The 20,017-nt window shown below is 41.7% G+C and overlaps 1 protein-coding gene across 4 annotated transcripts in view; it reads right to left on the minus strand.

Annotated features, from left to right (window-relative positions):
• IPCEF1 (interaction protein for cytohesin exchange factors 1) overlaps nt 1-20,017 on the minus strand; it is a 201,532-nt gene that overhangs the window by 173,169 nt on the left and 8,346 nt on the right. The gene's annotated exons all lie outside the window — the stretch shown is intronic.

Consider the following 20,017-nt stretch of genomic DNA (forward strand, 5'->3'; position numbering starts at 1 on the left):
TGTTAACGTATTAGCAGCCCTAAGAAGTTCTTCAATGGAGGCCAGGCATAGTGGCTCACACCTGTAATCCCAGCAGTTTGGGAGGCTAAGACAGGCAGATGACTTCAGCCCAAGAGTTCAAGACCAGCCTCGGCAACATAGCAAGATCCCAAATCTATTTTCTAAAAAGAAAATTAAAAAAAAAAAAAAGTTAAGGAAATCCTTCAATGGAGAACTTTTTTTTGCTTAACTTTTTAATCTTTCTCTCTCTTCTCCTTCTCTCCTCTCTCTGCCTCAAGTGTATCCTTTGACTTCATTTGAGACTCTCTTCAGGCCTAGTGTACTCGTTTCTAAAATGTAAGAGCTCAGACCAGATGAAGTCAATGGTTTCTATTCTGCTTTATCATTCCAGGTTCCCGGTCTCACTTTAGAAAAATTAAGCAATTGAAGCATTCGATGTTATTGCTTTGAAACTCAGCCAAATAAATAATCATCAGCTATTACTGAACTTCAAAGTATTCTGTATGATTGATTAATGTTATATGAAGTGATACTCAAATCACTGGTGCATTTATGAATACCAAGAAAAATATTTATATCTTTTTTCAAAGCAACTTAGCATAAATCTTAAAAGATGGCAGAAAAAAATAATCGCAGTCAAAAAGGTGTTAGTTCAGACTCTAAGGTTTCCAGGAAACAGGAAAAAAAGTTTTTAAATTACATTTTAAAAATCTGCCACGTGCAGTGGCTCATGTCTGTCATCCCAGCCCTTTGGGAGGTCGACGGGGGAGAATCACTTGAGGCCAGGAGTTTGAAACCTGCCTGGGCAACATGGCAAGACCCTGTCTCTAAGAATTTTTTTTTTAATCAGCTGAGAGTAATATTTTTAAGTAACTATTCACAAGAACAGCTATGTCAGCCAGGCACAATGGCTCACACTTGTAATATCAACATTTTGGGAGGCTGAGGCAGGAAGATCACTTGAGCTCAGGAGTTTGAGACCAGCCTGGGCAACAAAGTGAGACTCTGCCGCTACAAAAAATAAAAAAATTAGCCAGGTGTGGTGGCACATGCCTGTAGTCCCAGCTACTCAGGAGGCTGAGGTGGGAGGATCACTTGAGCCCAGGAGGCTGCAGTGAGCCATGACCGCGCCACTGCCCTCCAGCCTGAGTGACAGAGCCAGACCCTGTTGCAAGAAAAAGAAAAAAGAGAGAGAGAGAGAGAGAAAGAAAGAAAGAAAGAAAGATCTAAAAACTAAAAGAAAACAGTTTTGTCATGAATTCCTAGATTCGTCATGCAAAAAAGAAAGTGAAATTTTTTTTTTCACCAATTCTCTACTCATTTTCCTTGCAAACAGCTCAGCACTAGCTTAGTGGCAAATTCACATGCTTCCAAAAAGTGAGGGAGCAAATTAGAAAAGACTGGATCACCTCACATCAGGAAATGCTCATCTGAGCTCAAATCAGGAGAGTCTTTGTTTTGAATCTTTGTTTTTCTTCAGCAAACTCCAAAGTACTTCCCAGCCCCACTCTGGCCTCCGTGCTGTCAAAACTTCTTACTAGTTTGTAGCTAACCTGAAGCTGCCATCTGAGAAAATACAGCACAACCTACCTCCGTCCCAAGGAGCACTCTCTCAGTCTCATGGCAAGAAGAAAGTGAGAAGACTACGTGTGGGCTTAGAACAACTGAAATTCACTATTACCCACCAGATTACTTCCTTATAAGGATAATCTTCTCGGATAGAGCACACCAATGACCAACAACAACAAATGCAAAATCCAATTTAAAAAAACAACACATATGGGACAAAAGAGATCCAATTCAGTACACTCCCCCGAAAGAAAATGGGGTGGGAAACAACTTTCCTTTAAACAGAATATCAGCAGGAGCAACGGGACTTCTACAATTATAGCCTCTTTTTTTAGACAGGATCTCTCTCTGTCACCCAGGCTGGAGTGCAGTGGCACAATCATAGCTCACTATATAGCCTCAACCTCCTGGACTCAAGCAATTCTCCCACCTCGGTCCCCCGAGTAGCTGAGACACAGACATCCAGCTAATTTTTTTTATGATCGGTAGAGATAAGGTCTTACTATGTTGCCCAGGCTGGTCTAACTCCTGGGCTCAAGCGATCCACCCGCCTCACCTCCCAAAGTGCTGGGATTACAGCCATGACCTCCATGTCTGGCCAGCCTCTCTTTCAACTAATGCTCTGCCTAAGGAAGTTGTCTTATATGCAAATTTAAAACCAATCCAAGCATTTTTCTCTTACAGCACCCCTCACAAGTATGTTCAGCTGTGGAACTGGGCCTTCCTAAGTTCTGATTCTGTCTTGAATTTATCAGGACACCTTACTTCCAATCTTTCAAGAGGCAAAATAGTCTGGCTTAGTGGTTGACACAGCATTTTCTACAGCCTACTGTCAAAGGCAAAACCTTAACAAAGGAATTCTTTCCTTCCATATTTAAAAATGTTGGAGGAGGTAGCTAGGCAGACATGAGCAGGGCAGGAGAGGGCTCCTTCCTACCCCAGGGATGTCAGACAACTGTCAAGTGATAGTCAGGCAGTTGTTAGTCTCTCTAAAATAATAATTCAGGAGGCCGAGGCGGGTGGATCACTTGAGATCAGGAGTTTGAGACCAGGCTGGCCAACGTGGCGAAACCCCGTCTCTACTAAAAATACAAAAATTAACCAGGTATGGTGGCATGTGCCTGAAGTCCCAGCTACTCAGGAGGCTGAAGCAGGAGAATTCCTTGAACCCAGGAAGTGGAGGCTGCAGTAAGCTGAGGGTCACACCGCTGCACTCCAGCTGGGGTGATAGAGTGAGACTCTAAAAATAAATAAATAAATGAGAATTTGAGAGAGAAAGAAAGAAAAGAAAAGAAGAAGAAGAAGGGAGGAAGGGAGGAAGGGGAAGGAAAGAGAAAGAAAGAAAGAAAGAGAGAGAGAGAAAGAAAAAGAAAGAAAGAGAGAGAGAGAAAGAGAAAGAAAGAAAGAAAGGAAAAGAAAGAAAGAGGAAGGAAGAAAAGAAAGAAAGAAACTTAAAAAAAGAGCAGTTTTATGACTTCAATAAATGGAAGAAATAATAATATAATAATTTGTTGCAGTCAGTACCGAGGAAAGGCAGTATCCCAATAGATAGAAAACACCTGAAGTTGGTGATCAGCAGCTTCCCAATAAGATCCCAGGCATTGGAGAGTGGGCTCAAGCATGTGCACTAAGAGGCAAAATGGCAGAGTTTAAGCTGGTATATGACCTTCCTTGAGGAACACTCGACTCAACAAAAATCCTCAAATGAGCATTCATACAGCTCTACTAAACACATACGCATGCAGCCCCTCCCAAGTGCTGAAAGGCCACTGTGGGTGAGGACAGCCCACCCCAAGGAAAAAATCAAGGGAGGAGAGACACAAACTCCAGAACCATGACAGTGCAGAAGACCCCCAGTCAACGGTCTGATAGGGCACTTGGTTTTCTCAAGTTGCTCCCTTGGCCCTCTTCCAAGTTTACATCCTTTCATTACTGCTCTGAAACTTTTTAATAAACTTTCACTCCTGTTCTAAAACTTGCCTCAGTCTCTCACTCTCACTCTCCCTTATGCCCCTCAGCCAAATTCTTTCCTCTGAGGAGGCAAGAATCGGTTGCTACAGACAACCGATTTGTTGCTGCTGCTAACAAAAAGTGCAATTGTCACCAATGAAACTCCGCCATAATTTTTATTAAGTCACATGCAGAACAAATGCAACTGAAATATCAGGGATCATGATATTTTTATACTTCTCTCCTTGCACAGCATCTGACCTGTTGATAACTGTTTTTTTGTGTGTGAGTGACTTTTTTTTTTTTACTGTTTTTTTAGAGATAGGGTCATGCTATGTTGCCCAGGCTGGTCTCAAAGTCTGCTAGGATTACAGGCATAAACCACTGTACCCGGCCCATGTTGATAACTTTTTATGATACAAATTCATCTTCTGGTGAAAACCAGTGAATGACAAATACTTACCTGGTAGTTTAAGTCTATATGTGAAGATGCTATGTTTCAAGAATCAAGTTTTATGTGATTTTTGTGTTTAAAAACTTTCAATTAAAAAATTTTGAAAGCTGAAGAGATTCTCTCCTTCATCACATAAAACTGGGGATTCCAGCATTTTATACAGGTTCTGCTTGAATTCCTACATCTCCTATGCTAATTAAGAGTGCTCTCTCCCTGTCCCATCTGTGCAGACTTCTAAATCACTAGAGAGATCACCAGGTAGAATGTCAGCACAGCTATCCTCCAAGCCTAAGATTAGTTGTCACTTAGTGAATGAGGCTCAAGAGAGCAATAGAGACTGAGTCAGGCACTCTGTTGTAAAACAGGCACATTACAAGGTCAGATAAAGCTGTCAGTAAAAATATGTGTGATTGGAAGGGCCTCAAAATGCCTTACAACAGCTTGATACTCATCTGAGCTTGAAGCAGGCCTGATGGAAACGCTAAGGGGATCTTGGTCAGAGAGAATCAAAAAACAATTGATCTAACGGAAAACCCAGCATTTTTTACACCCAATTTACTCCTGCCTTCTGGAAACTTTAGCTTAGGCTTGTCTCTCATCTTAGGCTCCCAACGCTAGATTAACTTCATTTCCTGATGGTCTTCAGGGTGTTACTGGAACTGAAGTCTTGAGTTGGATCTTCAAACAAGCCAATTCGTTTAGATGTTTTTTGTGATGATTAATACTGTCAACTTGATGGATTGAAGGATGCAAAATATTGATCCTGGGTGTGTCTGTGAGGGTGTTGCCAAAGGAGATTAACATTTGAGTCAGTGAGCTGGGGAAGGCAGATGCACTCTTAATCTGGGTGGGTACCATCCAATCAGCTGCCAGCAAATATAAGCAGGCAGACAAACATGAAAAGGCAAGACTGGCTTAGCCTCCCAGCCTACACCTTTCTCCTATGCTGGATGCTTCCTGCCTCCGAACAACAGACTCCAAGTTTCTTCAGTTTTGGGACTCAAACTGGCTCTCCTAGCTCCTCAGCTTCAGACAGCCTATTGTGGGACCTTGTGATCGTGGGAGTTAATACTTAATAAACTCCCCTTTATATATACATATATACACACACACACACGTATATATACACATATATATGTATACATGTATATATACACATATATGTATACATGTATACATATATGTGTATATATATGTGTGTGTATATATATGTGTATATATAATGTGTATGTGTATATATATGTGTATGTATATATGTGTATATATGTATGTGTATATATGTGTATGTATATATGTGTATATATGTATATATATGTGTGTGTGTGTAAATATATATATATATTTTTTTTTTTACCATGACTAATACATTTCTTTAGTCACAGACTGCCCCTCCACCCTAATATCTCATACAACATGCAAGGGCTTAACAGAAATGAGTATTAGGAGAGAGAAATAAATAAATAAAGTATATCCACCATCTTCATGTACAATGGATAGCACTTCATTATAGAGAAAGACACAGAAATGAGAAAAGCTGAAACAATCTTCAAAAACACATGGTGTAGTCTTCATTATTGGGCAGCTAACATTTAGAGGTCTAGATCAGGCATTTATCAGCCCACAGTTATGAGGTAGATGGGTCAGATAGTTTGGCAATCCCAATTCACCCTTAGTTAGAAGCATCTGACTGTCTAACTCATACATCAGTGTTAGTAACTCATAACAATTTAAAAACCATCTCTTTTCAAACATGTGCTCATTTTAACCCAGACATAACAGCATAGAGAGTCTAACAGTAAAAAGTCTAGGCTGTGAACAGTTATCACTAACAAGATGGACACATTTGGAAAACCACCGAAACTCTTTGGCTCTCAGTTCCCCATCCATAAAGTGGAAGGGTTAGAGTACATGAAGTCAAAATTTCTTCTAGCTAAAGTATGTTTGGTATCTATGATTCTATAAAGAAAGCCTTGGTATAAGGCATCAAAGGCAAGTGAGTAGGGTTCTCCCAACCCACCCAAGTGCAAGGCTAAGAATACATGCCCCATGGGATGACCCAGGCTGGGAGGCACGAAGGAGCAGAAGATCAATAGACTTGAATTCAAACTTTACCTAGATGATAAATCAACAGAGACAACTTATTGATGAAGGTCAGGCAATAGAATGCTCTAGAGTGGGGAAACCTTACATAAGAGACCTAAAGTTCAAGCCTCAGCTTAGCCATTGACTAGTAGGATGGCCTTGGACAGGCCACTTAACTCTTCTGAGCCACAGTTTCCCCAATGGGTGTATTACTATCTGCTCCACATATAGACAACTCAGTATTTGCATTGTTGGAGCTCAGAAACTGATACCTCAAAATATGGTCCTTTGATATACTGAACTAAAGAAGCCTCAAGGTCTCTCTGATTTTCCCCCACCTCCCAACCTCACTGTCTCACCCAAAGCATAAGATGAAGCTAAAGTTCCTTTATCTGCCTAAGATCCAGACCCACCAAGAAGAATAATGTTTTTTTCTTCCCCTCCCTGTAAAACCAAGAATATAACCACACCTAAACAGACCGTGTCACAAGATAATGTCACAGTACTTTGGGAGGCCAGGATGGGAGGATCACTTTAGCCCAGGAGTTTGAGACCAGCCTGGGCAACATAGTGAGACCCTGTCTCTACAAAAATAAAATAAAATAAAAAGATAATGTCTATCTGTCAGATCATTCCAGTTCCAAAGATAACTATTTACATATTGATCTCTCTTCCCAGATACATTTATTCTCCCTAGTAATCCCCTCAACAGAACTCCTCTTCTCTGTGCCCCATCTTGCCACATAATATGTTTTGCCAGGATGGGACATGAGCTTCTGAACCCCAATGGGGAATGGATAATCACTTTCCTTATGTACATGTTAATAAAATCTGTATGCCTTTTCTCCAGTTAATCTGCCTTTTGTGAGTTGATTTTCCAGTGAACCTTCCAAGGGGAAGTTCCCCTTGGCCCATACAGTATCAATATAAGAAAATGTGCACACAGCAAAGAAAACAATCAACAGAGTGAAGATACAACCTGTTGAAGGCCGAGCACGGTGGCTCATGCCTGTAATCCCAGCACTTTGGGAAGCCAAGGTGAGAGGATTGCTTGAGCCCAGGAGTTGAAGACGAGCCTGGGCAACATAGCAAGACCCTCATCTCAAAAAAATAAATAAGTAAAAGAAAAAGAGAAGATACAACCTGTTGAATGGGAGAAAATATCAGCAAACTATTTATCCAAGAAGGGACTAATATTCAGAATAACAAGGAACTCACTCAAACAACTTAACAGTAACAAATCAAATAATCTCATTAAAAATGAGCAAAGGACATGAATAGACATTCTCAAAAGACATACAAATGACCAATAGATATATTAAGAAACACACAACATCACTAACTTGCATTGGGGAAATGCAAATCAAAACCACAATGAAAATGAAGGAAAAAACTGCAATGAAATATCATCTCATGCCAGTTAGAATGACTATTATTTAAAAAACAAAAATAACAGATGCTGGTGAGGAGGTGGAGAAAAGGGAACACATATACTGTTGGTGGAAATGTAAATTAGTATAGCCACTGTGGAAAATAGTATGAAGATTTCTTTAAAAACTAGAAATAGAACTACCATATGCTCCCACAGTCCCACTATTAGGTACTTATCCAAAGGAAAAGAAATCAGTGTATATAAGGAATACCTGTGCTTGCATGTTTATTGTAGCACTATCCACAATAGCAAAGATATGGAATCAACCTAAGTGTCCATCAATGGACAAATGGATGAAGAAAATGTGGTATATGTACACAATGGAATATCATTTGGCCATAAAAAAGAATGAAATCATGTCATTTGCAGCAATATGGATGGAACCGAAGGTAATTATGTTAAGTGAAATAAGCCAGGCACAGAAAGACAAATATCACATGTTCTCACTCACATGTGGAAGCTAAAAAAGTTGATCTCGTGGAGATAGAGAGTAGAATGATAGATACCAGTGGCTGGGAAGGGTGTGTGTGTTGGGCGGATGAAGAAAGATTGGTCAATGGATACAAACATACAAACATACAGTTAGATAGGAGGAAAAGTTCTCTTTTTTTTCTCTTTTTTTGAGACCAAGTTCTCACTCTGTTACCCAGGCTGAAGTGCAGTTGCATAATCATGGCTCACTGCAGCCTCGACTTCTCAGTCTCAAGCTGTCCTCCTGCCTCAGCCTCCCAGGTAACTGGGACTACAAGCATGTGCCACCATGCACCGCTAAGTTTTTAAAAATTTTTTGTTGAGACAAGGTCCCACTATGTTGAGGCTGGTCTTGATCTCCTGGGCTCAAGTGATTCTCCCACCTCAGTCTCCCAAAGTGCTGAGATTACAGGCGTGAGCAATCACGCCTGGCCTAGAAAGAATGAGTCTTATATTCAATAGCAGAGTAGAGTGACTATAGTTAATAACATTGCATTATATGTTTCAAAATAGCTATAAGAGAGGACTTGAAATGTTCCCACCACATAGAAATGATAAATACTGGAAGTGATGGACACCTTAAGTACCCTGACTTGATCCTCACACATTCTATGCATGTAACAAAATATCATATGTAATCCATAAATATGTATAAATATTGTATATCAATAAAAAAGAAAAAATGTGCACAAACATACTCAATAAATTATAAAACAGCCAGAGCTCAGAAGTTCCATGCGAATAGGCATTTATAATTTAGGAGATTTCCTTCTCAAAATAGAGCAAAAATGGAAAGAAAAAGGCTAGAAAAAGACTTTTGAGAAAACAGCTTCCTACTTTGCCCATTCTTTAGATATAGACACTGAGTGTGAATTTAAGAAATTTCTCTAGTCTTTCCAAGAGAAAGAGGTACTGCCTTTCCATGGATATGTCTGAATAATAAAAAGATTGCTAAACCTGAATCTTTGTCACACTTACTCAAAGCCCCAGACCATGCAATGACATTCAGATAAGTGAAAGAATCTCTGAGTCTCTCTTTTATACCAGGAGACAAGACACAAGCTACAGGGTAGGCAAAGAGGCCAGGCCTCAGCAGCCGAATTAGCCAATGTATGTGAGTTATTATGAAAAAAGAGGCACAGCAACGAGGAAAGAGATTTGGCCACAGTCAAATTTCCGTTATTTATGGGGTAGAAGGGGGAGGGGGGAGGAACCAGGTTGGCTAGGAAGAAAAGTGTTAAGAAACAAAGCTATTTTCACCTAAGGACAAATGTATGAAGTCAGTGCTATATAATGTGAGAAGAAAACTAGCTCTGAGCAGTCTAAGCTTTGTGTTGTATGCAAAAGTGATCAGGCCCAGAAAGACTCGAGTAGAGGAGAGTAGAGGACTTCAGTGACATACCATACCACCCTTACCGTGGGGGCACTTGTTTAAAGTCACTTTGGACCATGGTTCCTGCTTGTAATCCCAGATAGTAATACACCCATTGGGGAAACTGTGGCTCAGAAGAGTTAAGTGGCCTGTCCAAAGCCATCCTACTAGTCAATGGCTAAGCTGAGGCTTGAACTTTAGGTCTCTTATGTAAGGTTTCCCCACTCTAGAACATTCTATTGCTTGACTTTCATCAATAAGTTGTCTCTGTTGATTTATCATCTAGGTAAAGTTTGAATTCAAGTCTATTGATCTTCTGCTCCTTCATGCCTCCCAGCCTGAGTCATCCCATGGGGCATGAATTCTTAGCCTTGCACTTGGGTGGGTTGGGAGAACCTTACTCACTTGCCTTTGATGCCTTATAGCTAGGCTTTCTTTATAGAGTCATAGATACCAAACATACTTTAGCTAGAAGAAATTTTGACCTCATGTACTCTAACCCTGCCACTTTATGGATAGGGAACTGAGAGCCAAAGAGTTTCGGTGATTTTCCAAATGTGTCCATCTTGTTAGTGATAACTGTTCACAGCCTAGACTTTTTACTGCTAGACTCTTTATGCTGTTATATCTGGGTTAAAATGAGCATATGTTTGAAAAGAGAAGGTCTTTAAATTGTTATGAGTTACTAACACTGATGTATGAGTTAGACAGTCAGATGCTTCTAACTAAGGGTGAATTGGGATTGCCAAACTATCTGACCCATCTACCTCATAACTGTGGGCTGATAAGTGTCTGATCTAGACCTCTAAATGTTAACTGCCCAATAATGAAAATCCTAGTATTTTCAGAGGCCAAGGTAGAGAATCATTCTAGAACCCAGGAGTTTGAGACTGGCCTGGGCAACATGATGAAAACTTGTCTCCAAAAAACAAACAAAAAATTAGCCAGGCATGGTAAAGCACACCTGTGGTCCCAGCTACTCAGGAGGCTGAGACAGGAGGATCGCTTGAGCCCGGGAGGTGGAGGTTGCAGTGAGCTGAGACTTCAGTGAGCCAAGACTGCAACACTGCACTCCAGCCTGAGTGACACAGCAAAACCCTGCCTCTAAAAAAATAAGGAAAATAAAATCACTTTGTTCCTGCCTAGCTGCCTCACCCATTATCTTCATGCACAAAAAACAACATACAGCCCATGAATAGCTTGTTATTTCAATGTAAATTATTGGTAAACAATTTAGGAACTGCCTTTTCTTTTTTCCTTTAAAAACCCACCTGTAACTGCTGTTAATCAGGGTGTATATTCAGGGCAACTTGAATCTGTGCTCCTCGGTGGCCATTCTCAAGATTTAGGTTCAAATAAACTCTATACTTGATCATATTTTCTGAATCTCATTATTTAATTTTGACCAATATAATTACCTAAAGGTGTGTTAACCCCTAAATGAGAGAGGAGAAGAGCCTAATCATTTTTTAAAAATTAAATTCAACCAAGTTCATTTGGTTCAATCAACTGTCCATGAATTCTCAAAATAGTGTAAGAACAGCAAGAGTACATTGAGTAATAATTTATTTTATTTACTTACTTTTATCTTTTTTTAATCTTTAATTTTTTTTTTTTTTAATTTAGAGACAGCGTCTTGCTATATTGCCCAAGCTGGTCTCAAACTCCAGGCCTCAAGCATTGCTCCCGTCCAAAGTGGTGAGTGGTGGGATTACAAGCATGAGCCATTATGCCCGGCGTTTTTTGTTTGTTTGTTTGTTTGTTTTTTGAGAGGTTCTCGCTCTGTTACCCAGACTGGAGTGCAGTGGTGCAATCGCAGCTCACTGCAGTCTCAAACTCCTGGGATCAAGCGATTCTTCCACCTCAGCCTCCCCAGTAGCTGGGACTACAAGCGCACACCACCACCACATCCAGCTAATTTTAAAAAATATTTTTGTAGAGATGGGGTCTCACTATGTAACCCAGGCTCGTCTGGAACACTTGGGCTCAAGCGAGCCACCCCCCTCACCTCCCAAAGTGCTGGGATTACAGGCATGAGCCGCCGCTCCTGGCCAAGTGATAATTTAATTTCAAGCATGTTCAAGTTGTAAATAATGTCAGTAATGGGAGTGGGGGAAACCTGCTAGCAAGAGGAAACTGAGTGGGGATCCAGAGTTAGATCAAGGCTGGAAAGATGGGTGCTCAACATATTGCAGAGTAGCAGCTGAAGATACTTGAGGCTAGGGAACTTCCCGAAAGAGTCTCTAGAGTGAACCCCGAAAATTTGAGGCGGGTCTCAGTTAATTTAGAAAGTTTATTTTGCCAAGGTTGAGGATGCGCGCCCGTGACACAGCCTTAGGAAGTCTTGACGACATGTGCCCAAGGTGGTCAGGGCACAGCTTGGTCTTATAGATTTTATTTTTTAATTTATTATTATTATTATTATTTTTGAGACGGAGTCTTGCTCTGTCGCCCAGGCTGGAGTGCAGTGGTGTGATCTCGGCTCACTGCAACTTCTGTCTCCCCGGTTCAAGCAATTCTCCTGCCCCAACCTCCCTAGTAGCTGGGATTACAGGCGTGCACCACCAATGCCCAGTTAATTTTTGTATTTTTAGTAGAGACAGGTTTTGCCATGTTGCCCAGGCTAGTCTCAAACTCCTAAACTCAGGTGATCTGCCCACCTCAGCCTCCCAAAGTGCTGGGATTACAGGCGTGAGCCACTGCGCCCAGCCAGTTTTATACATTTTAGAGAGACATGAGACATCAATTAAAATATGTAAGAAGGGCCAGGCGCGGTGACTCACGCCTATAATCCTAGCACTTTGGGAGGCTGAGGTGGGCGGATTACCTGAGGTTGGGAGTTCGAGATCAGCCTGATCAACATGGAGAAACCCTGTCTCTACTAAAAACACAAAATTAGCCAGGCGTGGTGGCGCATACCTGTAATCCCAGCTACTCAAGAGGCTGAGGCAGGAGAATTGCTTGAACCCAGGAGGCAGAGGTTGCGGTGAGCAAAGATCATGCCGTTGCACTCAGCCTGGGCAACAAGAGCAAAACTCCGTCTCAAAAAAAAAAAAAAAGAAATATATATATGTGTGTATATATATATATGTGTGTGTGTATGTACACATATTATATTTATATATCATATATATAAAATGTATATATATGTAAGAAGTACATTGGTTAGGTCCAAAAGGCAGAACAACTTGAAGCAAAGGCAGGAAGGCTCAAAGTGGAGAGGGGGCTTCCGGGTCACAGATAGGTGAGAGACAAGCTGTTGCATTCTTCTGAGTTGCTGATCAGCCTTTCCAAAGGAGGCCATCAGATATGCATTTATCACAGTGAGCAAAGGAATAACTTTGAATAGACTGGGAGACAGGTTTGCCCTAAGCAGTTTCCAGCTTGAGTTTTCCTCTTAGCTTAGTGATTTTGGGGGCTCAAGATATTTTCCTTTCACACTAGGGACAGCAACACAGGGTGCCAAGAACTAAATCAAATAAGAGTCCATAGTTAAAAGAAAAAATTCAAGAGAGATGGAGTACAAGTCGCCAGGGTGGAAGAGGCTGAAAGCCCTGGGGCTTGAAGCCTACAGAAGGGATCATTTGGGGATGGAGGTTATGATTGATATTGAAAGGAATGCTGAATCCAGAAAGATTAGCATGAGAAAGATCCTAGATTTGACCAAAATGGAGCCTTTGAGAGGGGTCTGAATAGAGTGCAATGAACAAAACACGCAGGAAGTTTGCCAGGCTAAATCAGTTCCGGATCCTTTAATAGAGTGTGTGAATTTCCCAAGCTTCCTCCTTTTTCATCTTTCTTCCTCCTTTTGGCTCTTTTTCCTGTGTCCACTGGAAGGTTCAATGCGTAAGGAAAGATAAAACTAATTGTGAAATCTATTAAATGATTAGGGAAGAAATTACTCAAACACTAAAGTTGGAATGAACCTTTATAGATTGTGTGGATGTGTTTTATCATTACCACCACTCATTCCGAGTTGATTATATTAAACCTTAATAATTTATAATGTCTGTATGCCTTCACCTAAAAAGAAGAGTGTGATGTGTAAGCCTTGAACTGCTGCCTAAGCTTCAGCTGCTACCCACTTGGATTGATAACGTAAAGGAAAATTTAAGTATCTCAGGACTCCCAAACCCCTTATGTCAAAGAGGTTAAGCATAGAGGTTGAGTCATGCAACATCCTTTTCCAAATGAATAGCCGTTACTGGCATGCATTACCCAGACCGCCATAGAAAGGCAAAAGGCCTCAGGCATCTCCCAAGACTGCTCCCACAGATCATTTGAAGTAAATTCTTTGCTGGCCTCCCATAAGCATGGACATGCCAATTACACTTTAGGTCTGCAGTCTAAGTCTAGCTCCTAAACCTGAAGTCTGTTTGATTCCACACCAATAACATCATTACAAGCTTATTTTCCCAGGTACAGAACAAAGACAAGATCAATCATACCTCCACTTACCCAAAGACCTCTGCATAATTGAGTCTTCCTTTACTCCCTTTTTAAAATTTTATTATTCACCTTGTCTTATGTAAAATGTAGATTTCTGGGCATTGACTAAAGTCTCACAAGAATGTAACCATTCCTCTTACTACCTACTCGCCCCTCTCCCTACATGCCTTCCCCATTTTCAGGATAGAGAGCAGTGGCATGATCATAGCTCACTACAGCCTTGACTTTTGCGACTCAAGTGATCCTCCCACCTCAGCCTCCTGAGTAGCTGGGATCACAGGCACGCACCACCACACCTGGCAATTTTTTTCATTTTTTGTAGAAACAGTGGCAGGGTGAGGGGCTGAGGAGGGGGAGGCAGGCAAGGCTGGATTTTGCTGTTACTCAGGCTGGTCTCAAACTCCTGGTCTCAAGTGACCCTCCTGCCTCAGCCTCTGAAAGTACTAGGATTACGGGCATGAGCCACTGCGTCTAGCCTCCTTCCCCGTTTAAGGAAATGTGTAAATACTAAACCTCCTAAATATCTCTTCAGAAAAACAGCTGCAAGGCTGAGTATGGTGGCTCATGCCTGTAATCCCAGCACTTTGGGAGGCTGAGGCCAGTGGATCACTTGAGTCCAGGAGTTTAAGACCAGCCTGGGCATATGGCAAGACCCTATCTCTACAGAAAATACACAAGAAAACTAGTAAGGCTTGGTCACATGCGCCTGTAGTCCCAGCTACTCAGGAGGCTGAGGCAGGAGGATCACTTGAGCCCAGGAGCTGAAGGCTGCAGTGAACTGAGATACGACCACTGCACTCCAGCCTCGGCAAAAGAGCCAGACGCTATAAAAGAAAGAGAGAGAGAGAGAGAGAAAACAGCCACAGGTGTGTCTGTGGCTCGAGTTTTTCCCAGAAACGCCCTAAAGCTGGCCTAATAAGCCTCGATTCATTGAGCCCCTTCCCTCAGTCACTCATTTCGGTTATCATAATATTTTCTCAAAGCCACTACATCTTTTTGTTGAGCATTATGTCATGTGCTTCTAGGGCTACAAAAGGGAAATAAGTGAAATAAGAAGAAAAAGAAGAAATTTCCTTTTCCTCCTATTCAATTAGTGGAAAGAAGATGTTAAAAGATTTAACATCATGCTTTGCCTACAAAACTCAGGAAAGTGCCATTTTATTAGGTGCAATACAAATGTATGAAAACTCTCCCTATCATCAAACTTCCAAAATGTTCCATTTCCCTGGGAAAGCTTTTCTCCCCAAGTCGCCTCACTTCCCACCATTTCTCCATGTTGATCAGAGAAGTCTCAGTGGCCTCAACCTATCAACCAGCCTTCTTTCCTCCGCCAATCTGACCCAATTATGCACTCACTCTGTCTCTAAAATTACTCACATTGACCCAGGTGTGCTGTGACTGCTGTAGGTGTTGTTGAGAAATTATTTTAGGCAGATAGAGAGGAAAAGAGGTCCTTGGAAAGTTTTCGTCCCTTTTAAAGCAGCTCCAGGAACGTCTCTTGTCTAACAGGAAAGCCCGGCTCTTAGAACTGGGCTGGCAACCTTTGATATGCAAATGCAGGCCATTAGAAACTGGGTCCACCCAACATGGAGATTCCCACATGTCCTCTTGCCCTTGCCCCGTGGTGTGCCTGGCAGCATGGCCGACCTCACATATCCCCACGTGTGTAGAACATCAAGGCGCCCTGCATTTGCATATAAAAAGGCTAAGGTGGGAGGGCCAGTTTTTTGTGCAGGCTACGTGAATGACATGCCTAGTCAAACCAATCCCCTGAGCCCTATGCAAATCAGACACCGCCTCCTCTAGCCTCCTCATAAAACTGGCTGGTATCCACCACACTCCGAGTCTCCTCTCTCAGTTTTGGAGCACCTCTCCCTCTGTCTGTGTACAGGGGAGCTGCTTCTTTCTTTCTTCTCCCTTTTCTCTTGCCTATTAAATTCTCTGCTCCTTAAAACCACTCCACGTGTGTCCGTGTCGTTTTATCTAATTCACATGAGTCAAGATCCCTGGTGTTCCTCCACTCGTCGGAGCCATATCATGACTACTTCACTGCCCTTTCATGTCCTGGTTTTGTGCTTTTCTTCCATCTGTATATCCAGTAAATCATTATCACCAAAGATACTTACATCCTGTTTTTCAACTGAAAAATCTCATTCACACACATTATCTTATAGAGACCCCAGTGACTTTGGGGCATGTAAAGATATGAGGCTCCCCATTTCACAAATGGAGAAACTAAGACATAAAGAAAACAACCCCATGTTCACAGGTTTAGCAACTGGCAGCATAAAGATCTTCCCTCCTGTGGTCCGGGATTCTTCCCAGTATAGGAGTGCTCAATATGCTGGAGCACGAATACCAACTACCATTACAGATGGCGCCAGGGGAGAGCTCTGAGCCTACATTTTCCTACTGACTTTCATGGTCATCCCTCTCTTCTCCCCCAACCTGAAACTTTGCCCTTTTTTTCTCAACAGAACAGAAGTTATTATTCAACTTTTTTCTCCACCATTACAGGCTCCTGGATCATGCTCTCTCTAACTTTTAGCATACTTATTCTCTACACTGTTTACCATGACAATCACATGTCACTTTGGGTCTTTTGTTGTTGTTGTTCTTTTTGGAGATAGGGTTTCACTCTGTCACCCAGGTTGGCGTGCAGTGGCACAATCTCCTCTTCCTGGGTTCAAGGGATCCTCCATCCTCAGCCTCCCATGTAGCTGGGACCACAAGTGCACGCCATCACACCCAGCTAATTTTAATACATTTTGTAGAGACAGGGTTTCACCACGTTGCCCAGGCTGGTCTCAAACTCCTGACCACAGGTGATCCACCCGCCTTGGCCTCCCAAAGTGCTGGGATTACAGGCATGAGCCACCGTATCCAGTCGGTTCTTTGGTTTAATGTTTCATGTGTGTGTTTTGTTGTCACTGTAAATTAGTAAGATATTTGTAGTAACTTATTTTCTAATATTTATTTTATATTCTTCACAGTGCCTAATACAGAGAAAATTTACACGAATATTTGCTGAATAGGGATGAATGTCTCAGGGGACTGAACAGAAATTCTAGGCTTAAGACATTATCTTTCTTACAGTCAGAAAACTCAGAAATTTTGTGTGTGTGATGATACTGACAAGCTTAAAATCACATGGTGATCAGAGCCCTACTAGTCTCCAGGACCACAAAGCACCAATATAAAATCGCAAAAAAATACAAGCCAATTAAGAATAATCCACTTTCCAAAAGAGAGCTGTTGCCACCTGCTATGACACCTCCCAAACCATGCCTCAACCACTTTTTGTTCTTTCATTACCTTCTGCTTTCTTTTGTTTTACATGACTGCTCATCATTTTTTGGTTGAAAACGTGTTAGATTTGTCAATTCTTCACAGTATTTAATAATTCTGAATATCTGAGCTTTCCTATGGTCAGTTATCATAAAGAAAGAAATCTCTTCACTTATCCATTCAAAAACTTTGGCTACTGTACCCCATATGGTAAATTATTATATCTAAAATATATAATGTGTTAGGAATATGGTTTTAGTATATTAAAATACACTTTTATCTTATTTTTTTGTAAACACACACTTTTTTTGTGAGATGGGGTCTCACTCTGTCACCCAGGTTAGAGTGTAGTGGTGCTATCTCGGCTCACTGCAAACTCCACCTCCCAGGCTCAAGCAATCTTCCTGCTTCAGCTTCCCAAGTAGCTGAAACCACAGGCATGTGCCACCGCGCCTGGCTAATTTTTTGTATACTTTTTGGTAGAGACAGGGTTTCACCATGTTTCCCAGGCTGGTGTCAAACTCCTGAGCTCATGCCCTCTGCCCACCTCAGTGTCCCAAAGTGCTAGGATTACAGGTGTGAGCCACTGGCCTCACATGTACATTACTAAAAAGCAAAAACATTGAAGATTTTACATCAAAATGTTAACTGTAATTATTTCAAGGTTATAGGATCATGAAAAGTATTTATCTTCTCCTTGCTTATCTGTATCATTGGCAATAAAATGCATTCTATATGTACTAAGGAAAAATAATTATTTTAAAAAATTTAAGCTCTAGATATCAAGAAAGTTGATAACACATTTTACTATGAGGTTGAATTCAAAGTGTTTGCCTAAAGAGATTATTTCTTCCCTCCTTTTTTCTAAATTGGCATATACTAATCTTTTATTCAAGAACTTTTTCTGGTTGCATAATAATTAGAAAGAATGGATGGACTATCTGTATTAGTCCATTCTTATGCTGCTATGAAGAAATACCTGAGACTCGGTAATTTATAAAGGAAAGAGGTTTAATTGACTCACAGTTCTGCATGGCCAGGGAGGCCTCAAGAAACTTACAGTCATGGTGGAAGGGGAAGCAAACATGTCCTTCTTCACATGGCAGCATGAGAGAGAAGTGCAGAGCAAAGCGGGGTAAAGCCCCTTATAAAACCATCAGATCTTGTGAGAACTCACTCACTATCATGAGAACAACATGAGGAACCGCCCCCATGGTCTAATCACCTCCCACAAGTTCCCTCCCCCAACACGTGGGGATTACAATTTGGATTACAGTTCAACAGAAGATTTGGGTGGCCAGACTGTATCCCTATCCAAGCATATCCTCTCAAAACTCTGCCTTCCTATGTTTTAATCTCTGTTTTCTTCCCCTTTTCAATCTATATTATTAGAAAGAAATGCTCCATCACCCTCAACCCCAATTCTCCTCAGCTTTGATCTAGAAGTGTCTTTGGGAATGAGATTTTCCTCAAGGCTCAGGCAAATCTGGGCTGAGCACTCCTAAAATCATTATTCACCCAAACAGGCTTCCTCTGGCCTCTCTGGGGTTGGATTATACACATTCTCAGCTCCAGGAATGGAAAGGTGGACAAGCACAAAGCAACCTTATCCAAAAATAAGAAATTATGTAGCATCCTTTTCCTTATATTATAGTATATTCCCTCAGGACAGCTATATACTGGACGCTCAGGTCAAATAAGCCTAGGCTCAAATTCTGACCCCAGAGTCAAACTGTTGGGGTTGGAACCCTGACTGTACTATTTCTGGGTGACCTTGAGCCAGGTTTGAAGTTCTCTGAACCTGTGTTTTCTCATCAGAGAAAGGGAACTAGTTAATAATAACAGCACTTCCTAGAGCTATTTGATTAAAAAATTAGATAATGAATGTAAAGCCTTTAACACCGTCCCTTGCAGACAGCAAGAGGACAGTACATGTTACCTCCATGTGCCACACAGCCAGTGGGGCTGGGGAAGCCCTGCATGGCCTGTTGGAAAAGCTGCAATTATCAGGTTGGTGTAAAAGTAGTTGCAGGTTTTGCCATTAAAGACTACTTTTTCACCAGCCTATAGAAAGAAGGGGTCCTCTTGGACTCTATTTTCTGCCTTGCTGTAAGGCTCACCTCAGTGGCTCCTACTGCCCAGAAAGTTCCAGGCATTGCCTAGAATATTTCACAGGCCAGGAGCATCCATCCATTGGCAAAAGGCCACCTCCACCATGATAGGAAACGTGAGCTTGTGGGGAGTGGACAGTGGTTTGGTGCTCAATGCCTGAAGTCCATTGAGATTGACAGAGGGATCGCTTGCTAACTTGCTCCCAACGCACAGAACACAAAGAGGATGCAATGCCCGGTGGAAATTACTACACTCCACGTCTAGGACCCTGTGACTACAGCTAATGCCAACTTGAAAGCAAAGTCACTTCAAGGCAATCAGGAGTCGCTGAGCCTTCATCGCTCAGCCCACTTACTGTGTTTTGGTGACCCGGTGTCTCTCTCCCCGTGCTGGCTTCTCAGCTCAGAATATCTGGGACTCCAGCGTTCCTCTCAAGGCAACTAATTTGTACATAACTTTGGAATGTTTGTGAGTGTTCACAAAATAAAACGGAATAGTACTCGAGTGCCTGGCTCAAACCTTGCTCCACAGTCCCTCCCTCAAGTCCCCATTACCTACGCAAAAGCTGCTCTAGTTGATTAATCAAGTTGAAAATCCGAGTGTGGAAAACTCTGGTAGCTGTGTTCCAGAGTAAAATCCAGCTCTAGCTGGAAAACTGTGAGTGCATTTGACCAAGAGAGTTCAAGTTCAGGCACTTCTCTTTGATAGACTGGCTATAACTGAGTCTAACCAAGAGACAATACTAATTCACACGATTCCAGGGGAATTTCAAAGGTGATCTTGTCCATTTAATTGCAATGAAATACCTGGCACATTACGTGGAAAATATTAGGTACTC

This window comes from Pan paniscus, chromosome 5 (assembly GCF_029289425.2).
Source record: "Pan paniscus chromosome 5, NHGRI_mPanPan1-v2.0_pri, whole genome shotgun sequence".
In the NCBI taxonomy this organism is placed as follows: Eukaryota; Metazoa; Chordata; class Mammalia; order Primates; family Hominidae; genus Pan; species Pan paniscus.